This window comes from Cryptomeria japonica, chromosome 5 (assembly GCF_030272615.1).
Source record: "Cryptomeria japonica chromosome 5, Sugi_1.0, whole genome shotgun sequence".
Taxonomy (NCBI): domain Eukaryota; kingdom Viridiplantae; phylum Streptophyta; class Pinopsida; order Cupressales; family Cupressaceae; genus Cryptomeria; species Cryptomeria japonica.
This window is the reverse complement of record NC_081409.1, coordinates 603,227,646-603,255,534: the sequence shown is the minus strand read 5'-3', so window position 1 is coordinate 603,255,534 and position 27,889 is coordinate 603,227,646.

Below are 27,889 nucleotides of genomic sequence, written 5' to 3'. Positions count from 1 at the left end.
CAGAATAATGGTTATACTAATACTTCAAGAGATGTTGAAGATGTTATCCTTATGAGATATCATGACATAATAGCCAAAGAAGAAACCTACTGGAAACAAAGATCAAGAAATGTTTGGTTGAAGGAAGGGGACAAGAATACTAAATACTTCTACATGTCTACCCTAAGACATAAGGCCATTAATAGAATATCTCAAATTAAAGTGAATGGCAGAAGTATTGAAGAAGAGGAACCCATGAGCAAGGATGCTATGGATTTTTCTCCAATCTACTTGTTAAGGATCATAATTTGGATATGCAAGCCCAAAAGAATCTTCTAGAATGCATTCCTACAATCTTAGGGGATGATCATAATTCTCACCTGATTGCTATCCCATCCCATGATGAGATTCTGAAAGTTGTCAACTCCTTTGAAGGCAACAAGACTCCAGGGCCGGATGGTTTTCCCATGTTCTTTTTTCAAATGTATTGGCATATTATTGGAGATGATGTGTCTAGAGCTGTGAAAGAGTTTTTTGGTGCTAGAAAATTTTTGAAAGAGGTAAATGGCACTTTTATTGCTCTTATCCCCAAAAAGATGGGGGCTGATTCTATGGATCTCTTCAGACCTATAAGTCTATGCAACTCTCTTTATAAGATAATTTCCAAGGTTCTAACATCTAGAATCCTGAAGTTGCTTCCCTCTATCATATCTCCTCAGCAAATTGGTTTTGTCCCGGGTAGACAAATCTTAGACTCTATCATCTTAGTCCATGAAAATATTCATTCTTTGTTTAACTCTAAAAAAGAAGGCTTTTTTTCTGAAGCTTGACCTATCTAAAGCCTATGACAAAGTAGATTGGGATTTTATGATGAATGTGCTCTCTGCTTTTGGATTTAGCTCTAGAAGTATTAGTCTTATTAGACAATTAGTTTCCTCGGCTTCTTTCTCTATTTTAATGAATGGATCTCCTTCCCCTTTCTTTAAAGCCTCTAGAGGACTCAGGCAAGGAGATCCCCTCTCCCCAATTATCTTTATTATAATGGTGGAGTGCTTGGGGAGATGTATTAGGAAGCTGGTTGAGAAAGGGGAGTTTTGTGGATTGAATCCATCTTCAATGGATCAAATCTGTTCCCATCAGTAGTTTGTTGATGATTCTATAATAATGGGGAAAGCTGTGGTGTGGGACTATAGAAGTTTAAAGAATGCTCTGGATAGTTATGGTTCACCTACTGGACAACTTATTAATTGGTCTAAATTTTTTGTTTATTTTATCAACACCCCAGAGAGAAGGAGGATTAAAATAAGTAATATCCTGGGTTATCAATTAGGGATTCTTCTTGCTTCCTACTTGGGGCTCCCTTATGTCATGATCCACTTGACACTTTTTGGGGAGCTTTGGTGGATAACTTCCACAAGACGCTAATTGGATGGAAGGGTTCTCTTCTTAGCCAAGCTGGTAAGGTCCAGCTGCTGAAATCTACTCTTCAAAGTATCCATCTTTATGCCATTGGTCTCTTTAGAATTCCTGCCAAGTATGTAGAGGATACTGAAAAGATTGAGAGAACTTTTTTATGGATAGGGGTTGAGGAGAAGAAGAGAATGAATCTGATTGCATGGGATAAGGTATGCAAGCCAATAAGAAAGGGAGTACTGGGTCTTAGAAGAATAAGAGATAAATGAGTTCCTTATGACCAAGCAGATTTGGAGAGGGTATAAAAATCAGGGAGAATGGAAACTTATATGGGACAACGAGTATAAAAGACAATGTCCAACTCTTCAAAGCTTTCTTAAATTAGAAAATATTCCAGTTGGCTCCAACATTTGGAAAAATGTTTCTAGAACAAGAGACTTATTTGCCAGAGGTGCAAAATGGAAAATGGGGAAAGGGAATCTTATCCAATTCTGGGATGATTCTTGGTTGCTGGAGTCCCCTTTGACTGAAAATCCTGAGTGGAGTAGATTTCAGAACTAGTGCAAGGAAAGATTTGGATCTATGGTGGGTGATTACTGGGAAGATGGACAGTGGAAGGATTTATCTCAGGTGGATCAATCCTTGGGAAGTCTGAACAAAGTTATGAACTCTATGGTAAGGGTTGAAGAGGAAGACCAATTAATTTGGAAACTCACAGCAAGTGGTACATTCATGATGGCTTCTCTTTATTATCATCAGTACTCTAACATGGAAAGCCCATGCTAGGATAAGGCATGGATGAAAGGCCTCACCCCTAAGATTAACATTTTTTTCTGGATAGCTCTTCAAGATAAAATTCTAACAATTGAGAATATCAGAAAAAGAGGTATGAGCATGCCTAGTGTTTGCACTCTATGTAAGTAGAATGAGGAGACCATTAATCGTATGCTCTTTCATTTCCCTTTCTCTACTGATGTTTGGAGAAGATGTCTGGACCACTTCAAAATCAGTTGGGGCTTCCCAGAGTTGATTCAGGAGGTTTTCAACTCTTGGCATCATCCTTCAAGGAATAAGTCTACTACTTTATTGTGGAAACTAGCCTTACCTCATATGTGTTGGGGTATATCAAAAGAGAGAAATGATAGAGTTTTCAGAGAGAAGGTTTCTAAGGCTAAAATTGTGTAAAAGAAATATAGTGGAAAATATGAATATCATAGGAGGCATTGATAATCCTGAAGACAAGGATGATCAATTTATCTACAATAAGTGGAGATTAAAGGGTCGAGAGTATTCAGATCAATCCTAGAGAGGGTGTGATATGGGTCAGCCCGCCCAATGGGTGGATGAAAAATAACTTTGACGATGCTTCAAAGGGTAATCTGGGTGTTGCAGGATGTGCAGTGGTCCTTAGGGACGAATGGGGAACATGTAAAATCATGAAAAGCATCTCCATAGGAAATTAGAAAAACCATGTAGCTGGAGCTATGGCAGCTTACCATGGGACGATCCTTGCTAAGGAAGCCAAATTCACTAGAGTCTGGTGTGAAGGAGATTCATTGAACATAATCAACTATTTAAATATGAAATTCCCGCCTTCTTGGTCAATTAGCAATGCTATTAAATTGACTAAAAAAATTAGTGAGGAATTTGAAATGTGTGTTTTTACATGTGTATAGGGAAGCCAACTCTTGTGCTGATTGGGCTACCAACCTGGCATGCCAATCGAAAGACATTATAACTAGTTATGGCAAGAGTGAGATTGCAAGTGAAATGAAATCCCTACTTAATTTGGACCGCAACCAGGCTAGGCAACGTGGTACTTTTAATCATAGTTTCTAATGCCTCTTCCACTTTTATCGATGCAGGGTTATTTCAGAGGTAATGAGCATTTATATAGGTGTCTTATCATAATTGTCTGGCACAGATTCTGGGCATTTTTATAGGGCATCCACAGAAACCAAAGAAGAGGTTTTGAAGCCGAGAGAAGGAATTTTAAGGAAAGTGCAGAAAAATTCAGAGGTAATAAGAAAAGATTTGAACCCACCTCTTGCTCAGAATGGAGAAAGAACATTGAAGTGTGGGACATCCTTCAGCATGGGGGTCTGAATGTGTTCATGGAGAGGCTAAGTGGGAAAGATCCCACAATTACCAACTATTTCATCAAGAACTAGAAAAATGGCAAAATCCTGGTCGGGTCCCAGATGATGAATGTTGATGAGGAGGTCATTGTTGAGGCTACGGGGATGATTTTCGAGGGCATGCAATTTTATAGGGACCGCAACATATCAGATAAAGTCATGGACAAGTTCCCAGTCACGGATGATGAGAGGAGAAATATGGTGAAAATCGACAATTCCTACCATTCCCCAAAGAGGATATGCAGGCCATGGAGGTTTGTTTTATTTGGTTCTATCACCTACATTACTTTGGATGGTAGGCTTACCAGAGCCTATGGTCATCACTTTGTCCTACTCAACCATTTCTACCATGGGGAAAAGGTGAGCTTTCCTTATTACCTTGCATGTTCTATGGACCATACTATCAAGGAAGTTCAGAAAGATCCCAAAGGTGACCTTACCCTTCACCAGGGGCTTATGGTTCTAGTTTATAAAATGCTTAAGGGGAAATGCATCGAAAATCCTATTAAAGGCAAAAATGCAAGAGATGAGACTATGGAGAGTGAAGCTAGCAGATTCAACTTTGATTCAAAGACTGAGGGAGATTCAGAAGAGACTAGTAAAAAAGGGAGGAATAAGGCTAAGAGGAAAAGGATTGTGGTGGATTCAGACATTTCAGAGTCTGAAACTGAATCCTTTGAGAAAAAAATTATTAAAAAAAAGAAAGGGAAAGCAATTGGAAAGTAGATTTAGAGGAAGAACACTAAAAAGGGAAATAATAAAGACATCAGCCATGTTCTGGTTGATTCTGAGGAGGATGTTGAGGAGAACAAGAAGGATGAAGGTTAGGATAAAGAGGGGGAGGAAAACCCGGTGATGGGCAACATTGAGGGTTTGAAAACCATAAGTCTATAAAAGAAGGATAAAGGGGATAAAAGTGGTATCGATGATTATGATACTATAAAAGCTTTATGTGATACCATTGGAACCATGGTGAAGGATATTAACAATTTGAAGACTGATATGATGGCTATTACAAGAGTAACGGTTGGTGATAAACCCCTGGCAAAACATGTTAAGCAACTGGTTGTTGTACTTCACAATATGGAAGCAATTAATGTACGGTGGGTAAAATCATAGCGACAGAAAAAAGGTCAATGAGATGGAAGATAACAAGGAGATTAAAGGAATGGAAAATAAAATGAACAATCTGGGTAGCAGAATCGACAGACTAGAACTCAATGTTAAGAAGATTGCAGAAGAAATTTTTTAGATCCTTAGAGCTTTGGTGGATAACATGAACATCCTGATCAATAGATTTGATAACAATGCAGAGAAGGATGGTGACAATGATCAACCGGATAAGAAGGGTCATGAAAAGAGGACCAGAGCCAATACAAGGACCAAGGGTGACATCAAAGGTCATGAGCTGGAGGAATTAAAGACCTCGGCGAACAACATGAAACATATGGTTGTCCATGCCAAGGATATCATGAAAAGTATATAGGTCTTTGTCTTTGTTTCTGCAGGGGTTCTAGGTCCTATCTTTTTGATGTCGTGTTGCCCTTTGTTTCTGGTTTTTTATGTTATGTATACTGATCCCCTTTTGTTCAGGTGGGACATTTCTATTTTTGAAGTGATCAGGCACATTCCTTTCATGTTCTTCTGGTCTCCTGGCTTGTACAAGGTCCGAGTACCTTTCAAATACCAGCTTTTACTTAATCAAAACAATTCATATATCAAGGTAGATGGAGACCACATGATCATAGTAGTGGTATATGTAGATGACATCATCTTTGGAGGCAACAAAGATGTTCTATGCAAAGAATTTTCTAATTAGATGCAGTCAGAATTTGAGATGTCCATGATTGGAGAGTTATCATATTTTCTTGGTTTGCAAATATCACAACAGAATAAGGGCATATTCATATCTCAAACCAATTATGATAAACACATGTTGAAGAAATTTCAGATGGAAGACAACAAACTAGTTAGTACCCCCATGGTAGAAAGATGCAAGTTAAGCAAAGATGATGAGTCACCTAGTGTTGATCAGACCTTGGATAGATCCATGATTGGAGGCCTATTGTATCTTACAGCTTCAAGGCCTAATATAGTTCAAGTTGTATGCATGGTTACAATATTCCAAGCAACTCGTAAGCAATCACACATCAATTATGTTAGGAGGATATTCAAGTATTTGTAGGGGACACTTACTTATGGCTTATGGTATCCAAAGAAAGGAGATTTCACTTTGCAATCCTATACTGATGTAGACTGGGCAAGATGTGTAGATGATAGAAAGAGAACTAGTGGTGGAGCTTACTTCCTTGGAGACAGACTAGTGCCATGGCATAGAAAGAAACAAGAATCCATTTCACTATCAACTGCTGAAGCAGAGTATATTGCAGTTGCTACATGTTGTTCTCAAGTTTTGTGGATGAAGCAAACTCTCAAGGACATTCAAGTAGAGTTTTAAAAACCTATTCCCATCATGTGTGACAACTCAAGTGCAATCAATATATCAAAGAACCCTATCATGCATTCTAGGACAAAGCACATTGCAATCAAATATCATTTTATTAGGAAAAAGGTTGTAGAGAAAGAAGTGAAAGTTGAATATGTTTGTACTGGTGAGTAGATAGTTGATATCTTTACTAAGCCATTTCCCAAGGAAAATTTTGAGTACTTGAGAAAAAAATTGGGTGTTGTCTCACCCTCCTTCTACACTTAAAGTGTTGATTTGAGGTCCATTGTTCAGGGGGAGCATATTGTTTCTACACTTTCTGCCTTGAACCTCATGTACAGTCTCAGTGGGTGTTCTAAATTTTTATAAGCAATATTGGCATTGTTTTTATATTATAATAATGGTTCATCTAGCTACAGGAAGAAAATGTAGACCATCATGCATATAGAACATCTTTCAAGAAGTTGTAAAGGAAATTTCTAATGTAGTGCATCTATGTCATGATTGAAATTGGAAGTTCCATTCATTGTTATAGAAAATTACAGGGGGAGAAGTTGGTGTCAGAGAAGTTTGGACATTTCACCCTTTGCCATTGTTGTCAAAGGGGGAGAAATAGGCCAGAGTGTGGTCTGCAAGTGTGTTGACATCAATGATAAAGAGGGAGATTGTTGGCATTATTGTCATTGATGTCAAGAGATATCAAATTGTTACACAATAGTAGGTAGCAGTCATGATGTCAAGGGATATCAAGAGGTTGCAGAGAAGCAGGTAGCAGTCATGCATAACATGTAGGTTATGTTGTGCAATTGAGCATAGCACATCATGTTATGTTTCAGGGATTTCAATCAGATTCATCATCTCCACATATCAACAGCAATGAATGAGTCCTGAGTTGGGTTTGAGAGTCATGATTTCCCCGTCATAGCAGTTGTTTGGTTCATGTGTATCTGTGGGTTCTATGGTGTGTTCGAATGCAAGGAATAAATTGTGCGGGATAAAGTTTTATTAAGATCGAAGACCCCCTACTATCTTGCAACATGTTTGGTGAGCCTTGGTTGACCATGGGGGACAATTTAAGTCAAGGGTAAATGTGTCTCCCTTTATCATGCACCACACAAGTGTGTGCATGGTGTCCATGTGGGATAATTTCAAGCAGGGTATAGCAACCTCCTACTATCCTGCGACTTATTTGCATTGAGACTAGAGGACTTGTGGGGTAACACAAGGAGAAGGAAGAGTTGTTTCCCACCATCTCGTGGCATGATGGACATTTGAATGGTAACCATGTGGGATTAAAAGGACAAAGGCAAGAATTGGGCTTCCCGCTGTCCCACGGTGCTAATTAATACAAGACGATGGTCGCGTGGGGAAACATGATGAAAGCAGTAGAAGGTTCTTGCTATCTTTCACCATTCAAGATGGATGGACGACGACTGTGCAGATTAAGACAGTGCAATAAGAGAAGGATCCTGCTATCCCATATCCTACAAATGGATGTAAAGAGGAACTCACGGGGTAAATTAAGGCAGAAATATGATGCATCGCGCTAGCCCGCATGGGCAAAATGGGCATATGAATGATGATACAGGGCAATTTAAAAGGCAAAATGGTGTGCATCCCACCATCCCATAGCGATAGAGTTTAAGGTCATCATGACCATTAGAGGTGTTTCAATAAACACATTGGCAGCCCAATAAGGATGATATTCCATGTGGTGGTTTTCTATGGTTGACCAAGTGACTTGTATGTCGATTAGGAAGACTTTTGATGACACCTATGCATGGTGATTGGCATAAGGGTTTTTACATGGAGGTCGACTGTCCTTCACCATATGATCTAGATAGAGAATAAGAAGATATGAGACTCCCTGGTGGACAAAGAATGAATCAGATATACATAAGTCGGTGATAATGGGCTCAAGTATGGTAGTTGTTGATATTTTTAGGGTAGGTCAACAAAGGATGGAAAACACATTAATGGCGACCAAGTTGCAGGTAGGTTGTGTGGCTCAAGGAAGGATTCTAGATCATCTTGGGTAGAGAAATATTACTAAACCTAGTAATCTAAGTATAGAGAATGATCTGAAGACATATAAGATGCATTTAATTCAAGCAGTTTATCTAAGAATAGATAGAGAATAGAGAATAAAATCAGCTACAGTAGAGATCTCTAAAATAACTGACTTGAATAAAATATTAAAATCTTGCATTGGAGAAAAGTGAGTGGTGCATAGAGATGATTGAATCGAGCAACAGGTGTGATGAGATTTGACATTGTTATGTGTGGCAGTTGAGATAGAGATAGAGGTAGAAATAGAAATATCTCAACATGTCAATTGTGTAAGTGTGTGTGTGGGTTGAAGAGAGGTGTGTTGTTGTAAAGAGAAAACAAAGACATCCACCAGAATAGGGAGAGTATGCAAAGGGAAAGAGAAGAAGAAATCTAGATAGAGGAAGAAAAAGACACAGAGGAAGGAGGAGAAATAGAGGAAGAACTTCAGGAGGCAAAAAAAGTCATTCTCAAGATATGAGAAATTTGTAAGTGTTACAAAAATTATTTGTAACAAGGCTTTAAACTGCATTGTAAATCTTGATAATCACTATAAATCTATGAGTGTGTTCATAGAGCAGGGGTAGGTGCTCATAAAATCAGGGGTTGGTTCTCCTTGGCTTGGTGCCCTAAATTTCAAGGGTTGATGCTCCTTGGGTTGGTGCCCTAAACTTTGTAATTTGTTTTTTACTGTGAGGTTGGATTGGAGCAGTAGACTCCATCAACTATTCTCACCAAGGTTTTTCCCACATTAGGTTTTCCTCATAAATATGTGTTGTGGTTTGTTTTATATGTGTATGTGTATTCTTGATTAATTTGTAGTCTCAGTATTAGCACACATAGTTAAATTTTAAAACAAAATACAGTGATTCACCCCCCTCTTAGTGTTTATCTGTGTTCTTCAAAAGTTTGAATTCCAAAGATGCTTTTCCTTTTTATTGAATTTGCAAAAATTACAAATGAACTCAAAGTTTTACTTTTCTCTTCACTTCGACAAAGTCTAGTTGCATAAAGTTAAAAAGATATATTTACAGTGAGCCCTCTCATATTTATAGAGGAGAGACTATGAGAAAAAGGGGAGAATCCTAACTAACTTTGTCTTATTCAACATTACAAGTCCTAAACTATTTTGACTCGTAATATGATCACATGTAATTACATATTGTAACTTTGCATGTGATATATCCAAGCAAAATTTCAAAAATACTTCCTAAAAAGAATAGAAAAATATCTAAGGATCATCAGATACTTTTCCTTGATCTTTATCCTGGTCCATGAATTCTACAAACTTGTGCAATGAGGCTTGTACTTCATCATCATTTGGCCCAAAAGTATGACTGGCTAGCACAGTGGTTCTAGTGATAACATCTGAGTAACTAGTGAAAGAGGCTTGATACTTCTTTAGGACACTTCACATTTTGTTCAGGAATGTCTAGAGACTTGTTATCTTATCAACAAATATTAGGGATAAATTATTAGCTTCCATTTCTACCTAAATCTATGAATTGAATTTTAAAAGTATTGCATAAACAAGTAAGAACTTCTTATCTTCACCTACCAAACCATAGGCAGAAATGATCAACTTCCATTTTTGCCTAAATCTTTAGTAACTTTGGATATGTTGGCCATAAGTTCCTTGAATCCAATAAATTTCCTCCTAGAAGACAACACGCCATAATCACAGAGTGCATATAATTGGTAGTTTGTAAACTTGAGATAGATTTTCAAGTCTTCTTGTTGAGATTGCAAGTACTAAGACAAAACCTCAAGAGTGTGTTTCAAATTGGATTTGACTTCTTATAAACCTAGCTTCAGCATTTGAAGGATTACTTTCACAAGCTAAATATTATGTTGTAGCAGCTTATTTGCACAAGAACCTATTTCACTTTATTTTTCTTTGGCCATCTCAGCCTTCTTAATGGATTCCTCATCAATAGAAGATGACATTGGATCAACGGTTTTAGTAGATTTTGTGACCTTCAAAAGTACTGAAATTGAGTTGCTCTTCCTTCTTTTTGAGCTCATCATACCTTTGAATCAATGATGCTAAAAATTATTGAGCATCATGCTTTGTACTATCATGTGTCTTCCTCCCAAGCTCAATTATTGTAATCTTATAATTTGTAAGTTTTATCTCCTCATCTGGCTTATTAGAAGTTGGTGTTGCCACCTCGGCATACCTCATCTTCCTTTTATCTACGATCACCCTTGAAATGGTTCTAGTTCTTTTGGTTGTCTTATATTTAACATGAACTAGTTGTGTGAATTCAAAATCATCTGTAGAGACTTCTTGCTTCTTTCTTTTTGGAGTAATTATCCTTGACCATGAGTGAAGATTAGAAGTATCAACTTCAACTTCTTCAGCTATATCTTGTGAAGGGATAAACTGTGTCTGCACTATAGTCAACTCTATGGGTAGAATATTATTTTATATTTTTGATAGGGTATGTTTTGTTGAAACATGAGATAAAAGGCCTGACATGAACTTGTCAAAATCAATGATTGTGGAAGTATGAATATCAGACAAGTATGGATATGAGGTGTGGGAATCAAACACACTATCCAAACTATTATGCAGAACATCCAAGATAGACTCAATAACTAGAGTGGAAATAGTCTAGGAAGACAACATTATAGACACAAGAGTCACCATTACTATGGAAAAAAAATCAAAATTGGTTTCCATAGCAAATTCAGGAACACTTATGGGAGTAGACACTTGTGACACATTACTGGGGAGAGATTTTGGACCCAAGGAAATAGGAGATTCTTCTTCTTCTTGATTTTTTTCCTCCAGATGATCATCCTACTCTTTAACCTGCTCTTTTCCTTTAAAAAGTGTTCCTTCTTGAGACCTATTCTTGGCTTTCCCAATATTGATCTTAATTTTTGTCCCTTTGGAAAAAGAAACATCTTCCTTATTCTTTGTTCTCAATTTAGATTGTCGACCAACTGGCCCTACCATATCATCCTTTGACCCAGTTTTGAACTTCTTCAATTCGATGCCTTTAATTTTCAACCAGGCATTTATATTGGCCAAGATAGATTGAAACATTTCCTTGATAGATATGGATTCCTTTTGAGACTAGTGGATAGGAGGAAAAAGAGTTTATACAATCTTCTATTGTTCATCGATTGGATCAACTACGTCTTCATCATCTTTCATGCCTTTAGTGAGCCTTCTATAATCCATCCTCCTAATATCCTCTTCTAAACAAAGATCAATTTAGAGATATCTTCAACATGGTGCACATGAGTAAAAGCTCTCTTCATTTTCTCCTTAATGCCCCTATAATCAAAACCATTCATCATTTTGGATTTCTTTAATTTAACCTCCTAGAGATCTATTTCCATAGCTTTTGCCTTGGTATAAGTTGTCAACGAATACCTCCCAATGGACATAGGATTCTGTGTAGATATGATAAAACTTTCTTTATGAGTAGCTAATTGTTTTGCATGTACAACCATTATCTGCCTTCCTAACTCCATCAAGATAATCTTATATGTGGGATACCTCAAGATCATATAAAAATTATCATCAAAGAAACCTATTCTCATGTATGTAAAGGTTGGAAACTGTAGGAAGAGGCACCCATACTCATTAACCTTCTTCCAAGATGCTTTTGATACTCTTATTTTCTTAAGTGTCTTATCGAAGGAGCACATATACAAACCATAAAAGGCATCTTGAATCCTTCTATAATAATGTTTACCAGTATTCATGGTTAGCTGATCATAGTATGTTCACACTGACACTTTTTTTCTGACTCCCTTAGTGGTGAGACCAGGAAACTGTACGAATAAAGTCGCAATATAGACCAAATATGAATTTATATAAAAGGTAAGAGTGTTGGGCACCTATGAAAGTTGTTCACATAGGGCATCACTGGTCTGTTCACCCCAAAAAGATAGTTGTACACATTTATTCATGATAGATATTGTAGACACATAAATTTGTCCACTTAATTAAATGAATATTTAGTATTTATTTGATTATTTAATCATTAATCAATAATTAATTAAATTAATATTTAATTAATTCATCTTAACCATCTTCTCCTATTAATTAAATAAATTATTCAATTTATTTGATTTAATTCACTTAACCAAATTTAGACCATTAATTAAATAAATAAATCATATTTGTTTAATTAAATCTTCTCTCACATTAAAATAAATTTATATTTATTTAAATCCCCCAAAATCCCATCTCTCACATTTAAATAAATTAACATTTATTTAAATCACCTTTGTCCTTCACCCACTTGTATTTTCCTACAAATGCAAGTTGCACAACTATTTTAAATAAATAAATTATTTATTTAAAATCCTATTGATCCTCACCCACTTGAAACCTTTAATGGTTTCCCTTAAAGTCTTCAAACTTAATGGTTTCCTTCTAGAGTCTTCAAACTCAATGGTTTCCCTTAAAGTCTTCAAACTCAATGGCTTCCTTCTAGAGTCTTCCTAAGCCTTTAATGGTTTCCCTTAAAGTCTTCAAACTTAATGGCTTCTTTCTAGAGTCTTCTTAAGCCTTTAATGGTTTCCCTAAAAGTCTTCAAGCATTTAATGCTTTATCTTTCTTTTTCTCATGTAAATAAATTAAGATTTATTTAAATAAAATCCAAAATTGATATTCACATTTAAATAAATTAATATTTATTTAAATATCTATCCAAATGCAAATTATACCATTTAATTGAGAAAAATGATTTTATTTTAATTGAAAATCCCAAAATTCCTCCCACTTGCATTCTCCTACAAAATCCACTTGCATGCCTAAATCCCTTCTAGATTCTTCTAACTCCTTCTAATTAGCCTAATTCTATCCTAATCATTGTCACATTCCTAAATAAAAGGAAGTCACTTCTCAAAAACCTCCAAAGTCTTCAATAACCATTAAAGGCTTTATGTCTTCAAATGGTTAACCTCTAAAGTCTTCCAAACCATTAAAGGCTCTTACATAACCATTAATGGTTAACTCACATTTTACCTTTGGTTAGAGACTTTCCTCTAACTTAACCATCCTTTTGACTCATGGGTCTCTTCAAAGCATTTATTTCTTTGACTAAGGTAACCATTTAACCCTTGCACATTCATTTATCCCTTGGATAAAAGGAATATCCATTAACCTAACCTTAACCCAACCCCCTAGGGTAACCATGATGTCCCCTCAAGCATTTAATGCTCCTTATCTCCCCTCTCAAGCCTCCTCATGGTGACACTTGTCAACATGGGATTGGGTTGAAAGTTTCACATGGATTGAATATCTTTCAATCCTAACCCTTGTTAAGATTTCTCAATCTTAACCCTTCATTTCCCCATTTCTTCTATAAATAGAACCCTTCTCCTCAAGAAAAGAAGGAAGCATTAGAGTATTGTTGTTATACTAGTATTAGCATAGATATTTTTTATAGCATCACTATCTACACTTTCATAGAATAGCTAAAACATTTCAATCTTGAATCTCCATAAGACATCCATGGCTAGTGCTAAAAGCTGAGAGCTACACTCATTTGGGACTTGGAGAGGGGAGAAACAAGGAAGAAGCATAAAAAGGCATCATGGAAGCATCTTAGGGAGGCTCTCCTCCTTTCTTTTGTTTTGTTAAACTTCTTTCATGCTTTTTAAAATCTCTTTTGATATGTTTGGAATGGTTTTTAGTTCTTTGTTTTGGTTTTATGGTTGAAGCTAACTTATTAACATTGAACTCTGTTGTTGCCTTGTCCCCATTTCCATGACATCATTAGGTGAACTTTGTTGTTAGATAGAAGATATGGAGGACCTAGGACCGAGTCCTATGGAAGAAGATGAGTAAAATAGAGTATGCATTGTTATGACTATGTATGTATGATATGCAGCTATTATGAATGTATGGATGGGTGGAATGCAACGGAATGCAATATATACAGATGAGATGAAATGATGATCCATAGTGCTTTATTTTTCATCATTGAGCATGGTAGTATCAATCTTGGATTAGGCAGTAGGAACCAAGGATGGAGCATTGTACCTGCAAACAAACAACATAAAATAAAGAATAAAGAATATGGACCCTCCATAATGGTTCATTCTCATATGGTCGAGGTATATGTTGGTATTTTGGTATGGTTTTGTCATTGATGTCAACACCTACTAAATACTTATCAACTCTGGCACTTTGGAGTATCAACAACATTCACCGGCAAGCAAGTGACTTATGCACAGTCACCGGTATCTGGTACACCAACAGGATATAATGATCACTGGCACTTGGAATGACATGGAAAACACTTGGTTATGTCGAAGAGATCATGTGGACACCTTGTCTTGGAGTTTTGTTAATTGGCATATTCATATTTACATATTTGTTGTTACCGGCAAATAGGTCTAGGTTACACCGGCAAGTTTATCTTTTCCAGATCAGCATGGCACGCTATGAAGATGACTTATTATTGTTGTAAATGCATTAAGCCAACATGGTGAATCGGTTATTGCATTGGGTATTAATTTATTTGTAAAATTATTTTATTGTAATATCTTGTAGAGCCGACCTACTAAAATTGGTCTTAGGGTATGGTATAAATGTAAGATCTTATTTGTAAGATCAGATAGTGGAATGCGAAAAAGGATTGTGTCAAGGTATATGCGAGACTAAGCAGAGCTATACACACAGACATCATTTGAAGATTGAAGGAGGGTTTTTGTGAAGACAATCAGAACTACACCGGTACTGAATCTAGCATATGAAGATGCTATTTTGAGTAGTACATTCTTATTGGATTTAACCATCCAATTGTAGTTAGTGTGACTCCTATTTTGTAATTGAGCAATGAGCTCTAGGCGCTTGGCCTTTCTGCATGTGCAGACCCCATTTGTATGCACTTACTATTTGCAGTAGTATCATCTGATTGTGGGTAAGGTTTCCCACCATGGTTTTTCCCCTTACAGGGTTTCCACGTACAAATATTGGTGTTATGTATTGTGGATGACTTTGTCCTTTTGATTCATGCATTAATCCTTACCGGTATTGCAATTAACTATTAAAACTATCTACCGACATATTAGACTGGTTTATCGATATTAAGCATTAGGTTGGTTTAATTGTTTTTGGTTTGAATTTGTTAGACAACTGATTCACCCCCCCTCTAAATTGTCTTTGGGATCTAACAATTGGTATTAGAGCCTAGTCCTCTTTTGCAGAAGTTTAACAACTTGAGGAGATCCAATGTCTACTAACTATTTCAGGAAGGATAGTCCTAAACTTGATGGAACCAACTATGGCATATGGAAGATAAGAATGGAGACACATCTAAATTGCATTGGGAAGGACATCTGGGATGTTGCAAAGAATGGTTATACTGCTCCTACGCAGAGTCAGCCCAATCCACTTAACTTGACTAAAGATGAAGAAAATGATTGCAAAGCAAGAGAAGCACTCTTGAGCGCATTATCTGATCAGCAAATCATGGGACTATCAGATAGGTCTACTGCTAAAGCTATTTGGGATCATTTGGAAACACTGAATGAAGGAGATTCCACACTCAAAATTGCAAAACTTGAAAGCTTCCGGGTCAGGTATGAACATCTAAAAATGGAAGAAGATGAAAGGATTTATGCTTTTATGGAAAGAGTAAATTAGATTGTTTTGGGTATTAAATGTTGTGGAGGAACCTTAAGTGAAGATTTTAAGAGGATTGCCCCTGACATATAAAATGAAAGTCACTGCTATAAATGAGTTAAGAACAATGCCTAATACATCAGTAACTAGGGATACATTGATTGGAAAACTTTCAGCTTTTCAAATTGAAGAATTTGGTCATGTTGCTACTATAAAGACAGATTTATCCTTTAAAGCATCAACATCATCTGCACCATCATTTGATAAATCAGATTGGAAAGCCTTTTATGAAAGAGAACTTGAAGAAAGCAGAAAAGAAAATGAAAAACTTGAAGAACTTGAAGCACTATTTGCAAGGGAAATGCCTAAAGGTCTAGTTGGAAGTAAGTATGAAGGTAAAGCACCCTTTAAATGTTTTAACTGCATTAAGATTGGTCATGTGGCTTCAAGATGCCCTGATAGACATGCTAGACTAAGAGAAGAAGCTAGAAGAACATACAAGCCTAACCCTGAATATCAAAGATACAGATTTAAGAAGAATAAAGAGAATTCTTGTTACATTGCTGATGAAGGAGTGACCGATGATTCCGATGAGGATCCGGCAAACAATGGATGGGTTTTTGTTGCTATAACAAAAGATCAACTGACACCTACTGCTCAACCGGTAGAATAGGCCTTGGTAGCTAAAGTTGAAGTAAAGGATGAGTGGATCATTGATTCAGGATGCTCACATCATATGACAGGAGATAAAGGTAAATTCTTGAACTTTCAAGAATACAATGGAGGCTTAGTAAGATTTGGAGATGATAAAGCTTGTTTGATCAAAGGTAAGGGTACAATATCTCTTGATGGTAAGCATAACATTGACAATGTTTACTATTTTAAAGGATTAAAGCATAATCTTTTGAGTATTGGTCAATTAGTTGAGAAAGGATTTCGGTTACAATTCAAAAATGGAAAATGCAAAATCATGAATAGAACTGGTTTGGAAATTGCAACGGGTAATCAGACTAGAGGTAATATCTTTCATTTGAATAATAGTGAAAAGAAATTCTTAATTGCACATATTGATGAAAATTGGCTATGGCATAAGAGACTCTGTCATGTAAAATTTGATTGCATGGTGAAAATCAGTACTATTAAGGCAGTTAGAGATTTGCCTAAAATTGTCAAACCTCACAATACAGTATGTAAGGAATATCAATTTGGAAAACAAGTTAGAGCTAGTTTCAAAAGTATTCCAAAAAAATCCAATAATGCTCTTGATTTAATTCATATTGATTTATGTGGTCTAGCTAGAACTAAAAGCTTACAAGGTGATAGATATTTCATGCTAATCATTGATGACTATTCTAGAATGTGTTGGGTTATTTTCTCAGAGAAAAATTAGAAGCACTTGGAAAGTTCAAACTTTTCAAAGCTATGGTAGAAAATGAAACCCGTAAGAAAATCAAATGTCTAAGATTAGATCAAGGAGGAGAATTTACATCTAAGGAATTTAATACGTTCTATGAAGTAAATGGAATTAGAAGACAGCTATCAGCACCTCAGACACCACAACAAAATGGAGTTGTTGAAAGGAAAAACAGAACTATCTTGGATGCAGCAAGAAGTATGTTATCAGAAACAAACCTACCACATGTATATTGGGCAGGAGATGTGGATGATAGAAAAATCACCACCGACGGAGCATTCTTTCTTGGAAATAAACTAGCTTCTTGGTTGAGTAAGAAACAAAGTTGTACATCTTTATCAACAGCACAATCAGAATATGTTGCAGCAACAACTAACTGTACATAGGTACTATGGCTTAAGCAAATATTGAAAGACATGAAGGTAAAATTCAAGGAACCTATTACTATCTATTGTGATAACACTGCAGCAATTGATATATCTAAGAATCCAGTATTACATTCTAAAACCAAACATGTTTCTATCAAACTGAATTTTCTAAGGGAAAATGTTGAAGCAAAAGAGTTAAAACTGGTTTATGTGAATACTAAAGAGCAGATTGCAGATATCTTCACTAAACCTCTACCTAAGGAGACTTTTGAATATCTCCGAGACCAGCTTGGGGTCATAACCCCACCGGTAGAGACTTAGGAAGTTGATGTTTGTCATCAACCGGCAGAATTAACAAAGAAATCTTTTACTCCAGCTTTGATGAGGAAGCTACTTCTCAGTGGGAGTAGTTGGTATACTAAATTGGTTGGTATTTTGTATATGAACTTGATTTTGTAATAACTTTGGCATTTGATGTCAAAGGGGGAGAGATTGGTATGGAAAAACACAAGGAAAGCACATGTTGCTCCTCGGGGGAGAGATTGTTATTTGGGAGAGATTATTACTCTTTGTATCTGTATTTTGATTTCTGGTTATGATCTCTTTTTGGGAGATTGTTGGTTTTTGGCACTTTGATGGTTTTCCATCTTGTGTTGCCATCAATGCCAAAGGGGGAGATTATTGGTATTTTGGTATGGTTTTGTCATTGATGTCAACACCTACTAAACACTTATCAACTCTGGCACTTTGGAGTATCAGCAACATTCACCGACAAGCAAGTGACTTATGCACAGTCACTAGTATCTGGTACACCGGCAGGATATAATGATCATCGGCATTTGGAATGACTTGGAAAACACTTGGTTATGTCGAAGACATCATGTGGACACCTTGTCTTGGAGTTTTGTTAATTGGCATATTCGTATTTACATATTTGTTGTTACCGGTAAATAGGTCCAGGTTACACCGACAGGTTTATCTTTTCCAGATCAGCATGGCACGCTATGAAGATGACTTATTATTGTTGTAAATGCATTAAGCTAACATGGTAAATCGGTTATTGCACCGGGTATTAATTTATTTGTAAAATTATTTTATTGTAATATCTTGTAGAGCTGACCTACTAAAATTGGTCTTAGGGTATGGTATAAATGTAAGATCTTATTTGTAATATCAGATAGTGGAATGCGAAAAAGGATTGTGTGAAGGTATATGCGAGAATAAGTAGAGCTATACATGCAGACATCATTTGAAGATTGAAGGAGGCTTTTTGTGAAGACAGTCAAAACTACACTGGTATTGAATCTAGCATATGAAGATGCTATTTTGAGCAGTACATTCTTATTGGATTTAACCATCCAATTGTAGTCAGTGTGACTACTATTTTGTGATTGAGCAGTAAGCTCTAGGCACTTGGCCTTTCTGCATGTGTAGACCCCATTTGTATACACTTACTATCTGCAGTAGTATCATCTGGTTGTGGGTAAGGTTTCCCACCATGGTTTTTCCCCTTACAGGGTTTCCACGTACAAATATTGGTGTTATGTATTGTGGATGACTTTGTCCTTTTGTATCATGCATTAATCCTTACCGATATTGCAATTAACTATTAAAGCTGTCTACCAGCATATTAGATTGGTTTATTGGTATTAAGCATTAAGTTGGTTTAATTGTTTTTCATTTGAATTTGTTAGACAACTGATTCACCCCCCTCTCTCAGTTCTCTCTGAGACCTAACAGTATACATTGTAGTCAACAAGCCCTAGTGATCCATGACTGTATTTTGCATAAGATGATGTAGCTTAGTAAACTTCCCACATAGACACCATTAGTACATGCCCCAGAACTTCATTGGAATAATTCACAGAAGATATTCAAACAATGCTTAGGAACCATCCTGGCCACTCTAATCACTTCTGGATATCCCGGAGTAGCATAGGAACCTGATATAAATGAATAAGTAACCTACAAACTGACCAAGTACTTGATAGCTTAAACAGAATTTTCTTGTCAAAGAAAATGTTATCTTGTCTTTGTTTTGGTGAGAAAAGATTTATCCCTGTTAAGACAATTTGCGGGTCGATGTGATAAGTGATCATCATTTTGAGTAGCTTAAAATGTTTGTTTGATGTCTGTTTTGATGCGTATGTATAATGGATTTTTTATGTGTTGCCATGTTTTTGATTGATTTTTGATGTTTTATGATGTTTTTTGGATTTTGTGAGTGTTTTGGAATGTTTTTGGTATTTTGTGAGATAGTTTTGAATGTTTTTGGTATTTTGTGAGACAGTTTTGAATGAAGAACTCAATGAATCACAAGTAATGTAGAATCCACTTCCATCAATAGGTTTAAGAACTTTGCTCCTAGTTTAGACATGACTATGAAAAAGCGAGATGCAAGACACATGAAGTACTATCCTTGATTGCAAATCAATAACAAGCCATGGTTTGAATGATGGATAATTGGATGCAATAAATGTGATCACAACAAGTCTGAAAGAAAATGGAGCCATAGCATTTATGAGTGGTGCCTGTTTGCTAGGTTTTCACCATCGTACTTACCCAAGGTGCCACCGGAGTGGTTGTTCACCATTTGGATGCATGTTTTTTCTTTACTATTTTGATTTTTTTTGTTTTTTCTTCAAGACATATATTTGAATGTTTTTGGTGTTTTTCTAGTATGTATGGGAGCCTGATGCTCTCTACAGTTTAATGTATAAAACCATTTGAGGTACATGTTGTTGATCAGATCTTCTAGTGGTTCTCCATATGAAGTAGCCAACTGATATGCCCCTGACCCAAATACAATAGTGATAACATATGGACCCAACCAATTTGATTCAAACTTTCCTTGATGTTCTCTATTTGGTTGGTTACGAGGATTTTCTCGAAGAACAAGATCACCTACCTCAAATGTGTGAGGTCTAACTCGATGATTATAGTTTATGCTCATGCGTTGCTGATAGGCTTTGAGGTGATTGTATGTAGCTTGTCATTTCTCATCAAGTAGCTCTAAGTCCTGAAGATGTGATACTCTCTATGCATTGTCATCTATGAGATTATGCAAGGAAACCTGTAGAGATGGTATCTCAACCTCAATAGGAAGGATGGTTTCTACTCTATAGACCTATGAGTAGGGAGTTGCGCCTGTAGGGGTTTGAATGCTAGTTTGATATGCCCATAGTGCTGGATTCAATTGAATATGCTAATCATGACTGGCATCATTGACTGTCTTCTTGAGGATTCTCAATATGTTCTTGTTTGATGCTTTAGCCTGACCATTGCCTTATGGGTAATAGGGAGTGGAAAAGCAGTGTTGGATGTGAAACTTCTCAAAAAGCTCACGGACATCCTAATTTTTGAAAGGAAGACCATTATCTATGATGATGGACATGGGTACACCATATCGGTCGACGATGTAATTTAGAATGAATGGGGCGATCTGCTTGCCGGTGACTTGGGTAAGTGGAACAACTTCGATCCACTTTGTGAAGTATTATGTGGTGGTTATAATGAATTTGTGGTCGTTGGATGAAGATGGATGGATTTTACCCACAAGGTCAAGTCCCCATTGACAAAAGGGCCATGGTGTTGTGATTGGTTGCAATTCCTATGCTGGTGCATGTATCAGGTCTCCATGAATTTGGCATTTCTTGCATTTTCTGACAAAATAATAGGAGTCTTTTTCCATGGACGGCCAATAGTATCCAGCGCATATGATCTTCTTTGCTAGGGACGGGCTGCTTGCATGAGTTCCACAAATTCCTTCATGTACCTCTTCCAAGGCCTTTGTTATCTCATCCTATTCCATACATCAAAGGAGAGTACCATCAAGACTGCATCCGTATAGGGTTTCATCAATAATGGTATATCGAGCGGTTTGGCGAATGAAGGTTTTACATTGGTTATTTGATTGGTTAGGAGGAAGTGTGTGATCACATAGATAGGTGTAGAACTCACCATACCATGGGGAATTAGAACTGATAAGGTGACATATCATCTCAGATTTGGGGATATCATAAGTAGAAATCCAAAGTTGTTCCACCAAGAACTCAAAGCATGTTGAATTCTGTGGAAGATCTAGGAGAGATGCAATGGTAGCCATAGCATCAGCAGCTCAATTCTGATCTTTGGGTATCTGCTCAAAGGTGATAGTAGTAAATGATGCCTTTAAACTGTCCACCATTTTCTTGTATGGCATGATTTTGTCATCCTTGGTTTGATATTCATCTGTTACTTGTCGGATGACCAGTTGCGAGTCGCCATATATTTGTAACTCTTTCAATTTCCATTGTATGGCTAGTCTGAGTCCTGTGATCAAGGCCTCATATTCTTCTATGTTGTTTGTGTTGGCATTTTTTATGATTATGTTGTGATTGTCATTGATGGATACACACTTGCATTGAGATCATTTTTGTATGTATGAGTTATGCTCAACCGGCAATTGTTCCAACCGGTATGATGCATTATAGTTCTTAGACTATTGGTGTTTTACAGAAAGTAATTACCGATCTGAAGCGGTATGTTGACCCCAAGTGGTTCAAGGATCTCAAGTGGCACGAAGGATCAAAGCGAAAGAACACATATTTCCCAGTCTTCATTTTGTCAAACTGGCAACCGGCATTTTTCTTGAGCCGGTATTTTGTATGAACCGGTAATACTCTGTGATGAGTTACCATCCACCGATTGTTTGACGATGCCAACACTTTAATGATTCTTTTTGTGTCATGTTACCAGATATGTCTAGATGCATTGAACCTAGGAAATTGTATTGTAATCCTATTGGACTGACATGAAATTAGATTCCTTTATAAGGACATCATGTCTAGGGTTTTAGGTTGTTGTTGTTGTTGTTATTGCGGTTGATGTTGTTTCTAGGGTTTAAGGTGGTTGAGGAGTCAGAGAGAGTATGAATGTGTAGAAGACTAAAGTAATACTGGAATGCATTAGGAACAAGCTATCAAGGATCTAATCAAGCAATCTGTGCTATTTGCTAGATCACTCACTTGTTGATTACTCACATCTTCAACAAGTTTGTAGCCCTTAACTGGGTAGGCCCAAGAGCCTTTTTGTAAATCCTCTAACAAGGTGGTTCACATCTGTGGATCTAAAATCCTCTAGCAAGGTAGTCTTTAGTTGGACTTATCTCCTAACAAAGATTGAGATTCCTAATAGGATCTGTTCTGGTAAAGAACATTGTATGACCTTAACCGGTCTGGTTCCTATTCTGCAGATAGTTACTTGTGAGATCCATCTCACCGTGGTTTTTCCCATTTGGGTTTCCACATCAAAATCTCTTGCGTTATGGTGTTTGTGCTTCTGTGGGTGAATGCGTTATTTGCTATTTGGTTTGGATGTGTGCTAACCGGTTTGTCTGCTAAATTGTTTCACCAGTTTACTGTTAGTCTTGCAAAGTGTTTAAGTGCAAAGATTTTTGGCATACTAATTCACCCCCCCACTCTTAGTATTCATCAGTTTGTACATGGAAAATTTAGCTTGTAAGACTTCAAGATGCTATCTCCTTGAGGTGTGATAAAAAAAATGCTTGCCCCCGAGCCATGCCTAGTATAGGAACCATCATAGTATAGTTTCCATGGTTTTGTTGTTGTGATCATGAAGATCTCTTCATTTGGAAAATTGGAAATGAGAGGATGATCTCCTATGAGTGGTGCATCAACCAACTGATCTGCAATAATTTGACCCTTGATATCCTTACGATCCACATACTTGATGTCAAATTCACTTAGAATCATCACCCATTTGGCTAAGCGGCCCATCAATGTTGCTTTGCTGAGTAAGTACTTTAGTGGATCGATCTTGGAAATGAGTTGTACTTTATGTGTTAACAGATAGTGTCTTAGTTTAGTAGCTACCAAGATTACTGCTAGGTAAGCTCGCTCAATAGGGGTGTAATTGAGTTCATAGCCAACTAGTGTGCGAGAGATGTAGTAAACAGCACATGCTTTCCCTTCTATATTATGTTGAGCCAGTAGCACTCCCAATGTTGTATTAGCTGTTGAAATATAGAGCAATAGAGGTCTACTCGGATCTAGTGGGATCAACAATGGTGTATTCATGAGATAGTCTTTAAGCAGCTGGAATGCTTGTTGGCATTTGGCATCCCATTGAAAGCGGATGTTCTTGTGTAATAAGTGTGTAAAGGGGTGACACTTATCTGCCAGTTGTGCAATGAATCTGATTGTAGCCACCCTTGTAATGTTCTTAGCTGACTGATGTTGCATGGAGGTGGCATGTCCATGATTGCTTTGACCTTTGCAGGATCAACCTCAATGCCTTTTCTTGAGACAATGTATCCTAGAAGCTTCCCTAAGGTTACTCTAAAGACACATTTCTTTGGGTTGAGTCGAACATGATATTGTTCTAGTCTATCAAATATTTTATCTAATATTTCTAGATGACCTTCTCTTATTAGTAATTTTACCAATAAGTCATCAACATAATCTTCCATTATGGTATGCATCAGATCATGAAAGATGGTGATCATTGCTCTTTGATAGGTTTCTCCTACATTCTTTAGACCAAAAGGCATTACATTCCAATAGTATGTTCCCCATGGACATGTGAAGGTCATCTTATGTTGATCCTCTAGTGCGATCTTTATCTGGTTGTACCCTGAAAAGTTATCCATGAGAGAAAGCATGGCATGCCCTATTGTTAGGTCTATGATTATGTCGATGTTTGGTAGGGGGAAGTCATCTTTAGGACATGCTTTGTTCAGATCTCTGAAGTCAGTACAGATACAGATGCCCCCATTTGGTTTGCTGATAGGCACAATGTTGGATATCCAATCTGCATAATCAATTGGTCTAATGAAACCAACATCTAGGAGTTTCTTAAGTTTTGCTTTGACGAGTACTGCAATCTAGGGATGCATCTTGCAAAGCTTCTGCTTGACAGGTTTGGCTCCTTCTGCTACTGTGAGGTGATGCATGACTAAATTCGGATCAAGACTAGGCATGTCTGCATATGACCATGCAAAGTTAATCTGGTGCTTCTAGAAGAATTCCACAAACTTAGGTTGTTCCTCTGGAGTTAAAAGAGATGCCAAATGTATGTGGTGAGGAGTTTCAAGAGTCCCCACATTGTATTCTTTTGTCTCTTCAATAAGGATTATTGATCATTCATGTTGTGTATTAGAAGGGAGGATGTCAAACCTTTCATCCTCTGGTGCCTCAGAGAGGTTTTCACTATTGGATATGCTCTTTCTTTTTACTTTTGTGGGATCAAACAGTGCCACTGTATGGTTTTCACTAAAAGATCCATGTTTTACTATTATATTTTTGCAACAAAAAGGTTTGGCATCCTCCCCAAAGTATGTTGTGCTATTAAGTTCAATGGTGAATCTATCTTTGTGACCCCCACTTGGTATGTTATCCCGTAATTTCAAAAAGTCGATGACCGCCTCATCATTTTGGAATATGTCAAGGCATGGGGGATTATATTGGTTCCATTCGATGAGTTTAGGATGGATAATGGGCATTACCTCATCGATTAGGTTTAGTTTAGAAGATGTTTCAGTGAGGGTTAAGACATTGTGGTGAAGGTCGTTGATGGTGCTCTCCCTGTCAGAATCGGGCGTATGATGTGACGTAGGGTCTGTGCAAGATGTTTCCAGTTCAGGAACCTAAGAGGTTTTAATCTGTGCTTCTCTGTAAATAGGGATTTCTTTGTGAGTAGAGGGGGTGATGCGTTTTCCTCATCTAAAGTATTGAGATGTACTAAATCAAATTCCCACTCATGTGAGTCATTCTTTGAGTCGCATTCTAATATTTGGTTGCTATACCATACCGCGATATCCTTTGAGTTAAACACTATAGGTGTGATCAGCTAATGTACCTGGATAGAAGGAATGATTGGTGCTGCAGGTAAGATTATTGGGATTAGTGAATCCGATATGAGGAGTATTGGTAGTGTTGAATCTGTTGCTTCTGCTAGATTTTTCAGTGTTGTCAATACTGCTTGGGGTTCTGATATAGTTATTGTTGCTAATGGTGCTATTGATGTTATTGTTGTTGTTCATGGGGTTGCTGGTTTGATTTGTGGGATGATTGGTGTTGTGGATAGTTTTGCTGGTATTTTTAGCCTCAATGGGGCAGTTGATGTGGTGCTTGGTATTGCTGATATAATCAAAGGTGACCTCTTTAGAGTTTTAGTAGGATGATATAGAGGTTTGTTGGGTTTCCCTTTGAATTTGAGTTTAGGAAGAATCTCCTTTTGAAAGCCTAAGCCTGTGTTATTTTTGGGCTTTAATTTTGGCTGTAGCGGCTCATGTTGTCCTTGCTTGCAAGGTCCCAAAGCACTCTGACCATCATAACCCATTCTTTGCATAATGAGAAGGCCTTTTCCATACTGATCTGTGGGAAGCTTAGCTTGTGTGATGTCCATGGTGATAGGACCTTTATAGATCCAATCTGCTAATTCCTCATCTCTGGTCTCTTCTTCTTGACTCTTTCCAATGATGAAAGGCATCAGAGTACATGTTGGTTTGACCAGTGGTGTTTGAAGTAACCATTGAGGTTTACCATGAGTTTTAGGAGAAGTGGGTAGTTGCCCAACACAAAAGAGTTGGTTGAGATTGCACTCCCCAGGTCCTTCCTCAGCCATTTTCATTTTTAGCTTCTCTTGCTTGGGTATAGCGGTGTTTGAACTAGAAAGAGAGGCTGGACTTACATATGATGTAGATGGGATGGCTTCTTTGTTGTTGGGAATGGTAATCTTTGGTTGATGATTTATATTATGACAATATGCAAAGGGATTTGCATCTCCTAGGATTGTAATTTCTACACCATTATGAGGGAACTTGATACACTAATGGTAGGTGGATGGAACGACTTGCATGGCGTGTATCCAAGGTCTTCCTAACAACAAATTATATGGCAAAGGAAGGTCCAAAACTTGGCATATGATATGCTTCACCACTGGGCCCACTTGGATCGGTAGCACAACTGCTCCTTTGGATGAATGCTCTACATCATCATAGGCTTTGATTGTTATCTTTTTATGGGGATCCACTAATTCAATTGCATATCCCAATGTTGTGACCATTTGTAGTGTACAGATATTCAGGTCTGCTCCATTGTCGATCAAGACTCGCTTGATCCTATGCTGGTTGATAAACCCTTCAATGTGGAGTGAGGCATTATGAGGTTGTTGGAAGGATGTATTGTCACTTTCAGAGAAAGTGAGACAAGGTGATGATCTTAGATTCCCAACCATAGCTTGGAATTGATCTATATTTAGATTTACAGGTACTGACGCCTCTTGGAGAGCTTGATCCAAGATTATTTTATGAGATGGGGATAGGCACAATAGCTCTAAGATAGATATCAGTGTAGGTGTTTTATCTAATTGTTCCACAAGGTTATACTACTTTTGGAAGGAAGGTGTGCTTTGTGAAGCTTCTTTAATGGTGATCTTGTTGCGACGTGTAGCAACATTGCAGGTGGAGCTAGGATTTTTTATGGTTATAGTTTCAATTTGTTCATTGGCATCATATAGGTGATTCACAGTGTAATTATAGGTGGCGTATAATTAGTGGTATCTGTGTTTCACCCTAAAGTGGAAGGACCCCTTTGATCTTGTGATGGAAGTGGATTTTTAAACATAAGATAATCATTATTTGTTGTTTTTGGGTTGTGTCCTTCTATTTCAATATCACCTCGGTCAATAAGATCTTGAATAAAATCTTTCAATCTATGACAATTGCTTGTCTTATGCCCTTTCCCTTGATGGAAATCACAATGTTCAATATCCCTCCACCATGAAGGTTTGACCTGAGGTTCGTAATTTGATGTCTTTGGTAAGGTCACCAGATTTTGAGAAACCAATTGACGTAACACTATTTCAATAGGTTCCCCTAAGGGAGTGTAAGTTCATTTTGGTTTAAAATTTTGTTGTCTTTGCCTTGGTTCTTCTTGCTGAACATTGCATCCTTGATTTGGTGAGGGAGCAACCATGTTGTTCTTAGGAGGGGGGTTTTGCCCCGCAAATCAGACCACGGGTTGTGCACTTTTGATAGTCCTTGCATCTACAACCCCATCATTGACTATGTTTTTGCTTTTGTTCCAGAAATTAGGTTTATCACTATTGAATCGTGGACGAGGCACATCTTTGAGTTCATTGTATATTTTGATAAGTCCCTTTTTTATAAGGGCTCATTCACATTTTAAACCCTAGGTGATCATTTCATTAAAGGACTATGTGCCTTTCATGTCCAAATGAAATTACATTTCTTCGTTCAAGTTGGAAATAAATATTTCCACTAGCTCTCTTTCAAGTAGCTGAAGGGAACGTCTGTTAGACATTTGTCACCATCGTTGTAGGAAAGCTGATAATAGCTCCCCTGGTTTTTGCTTAGTGTTACTTAGATTGGCCATGGTGATATCGCGTTCAATGTTATGTGAGTAATGTGCAATGAATTTCTGGACCAGTTCTTCAAATGTCCTAATGTCGCCTGTTAGT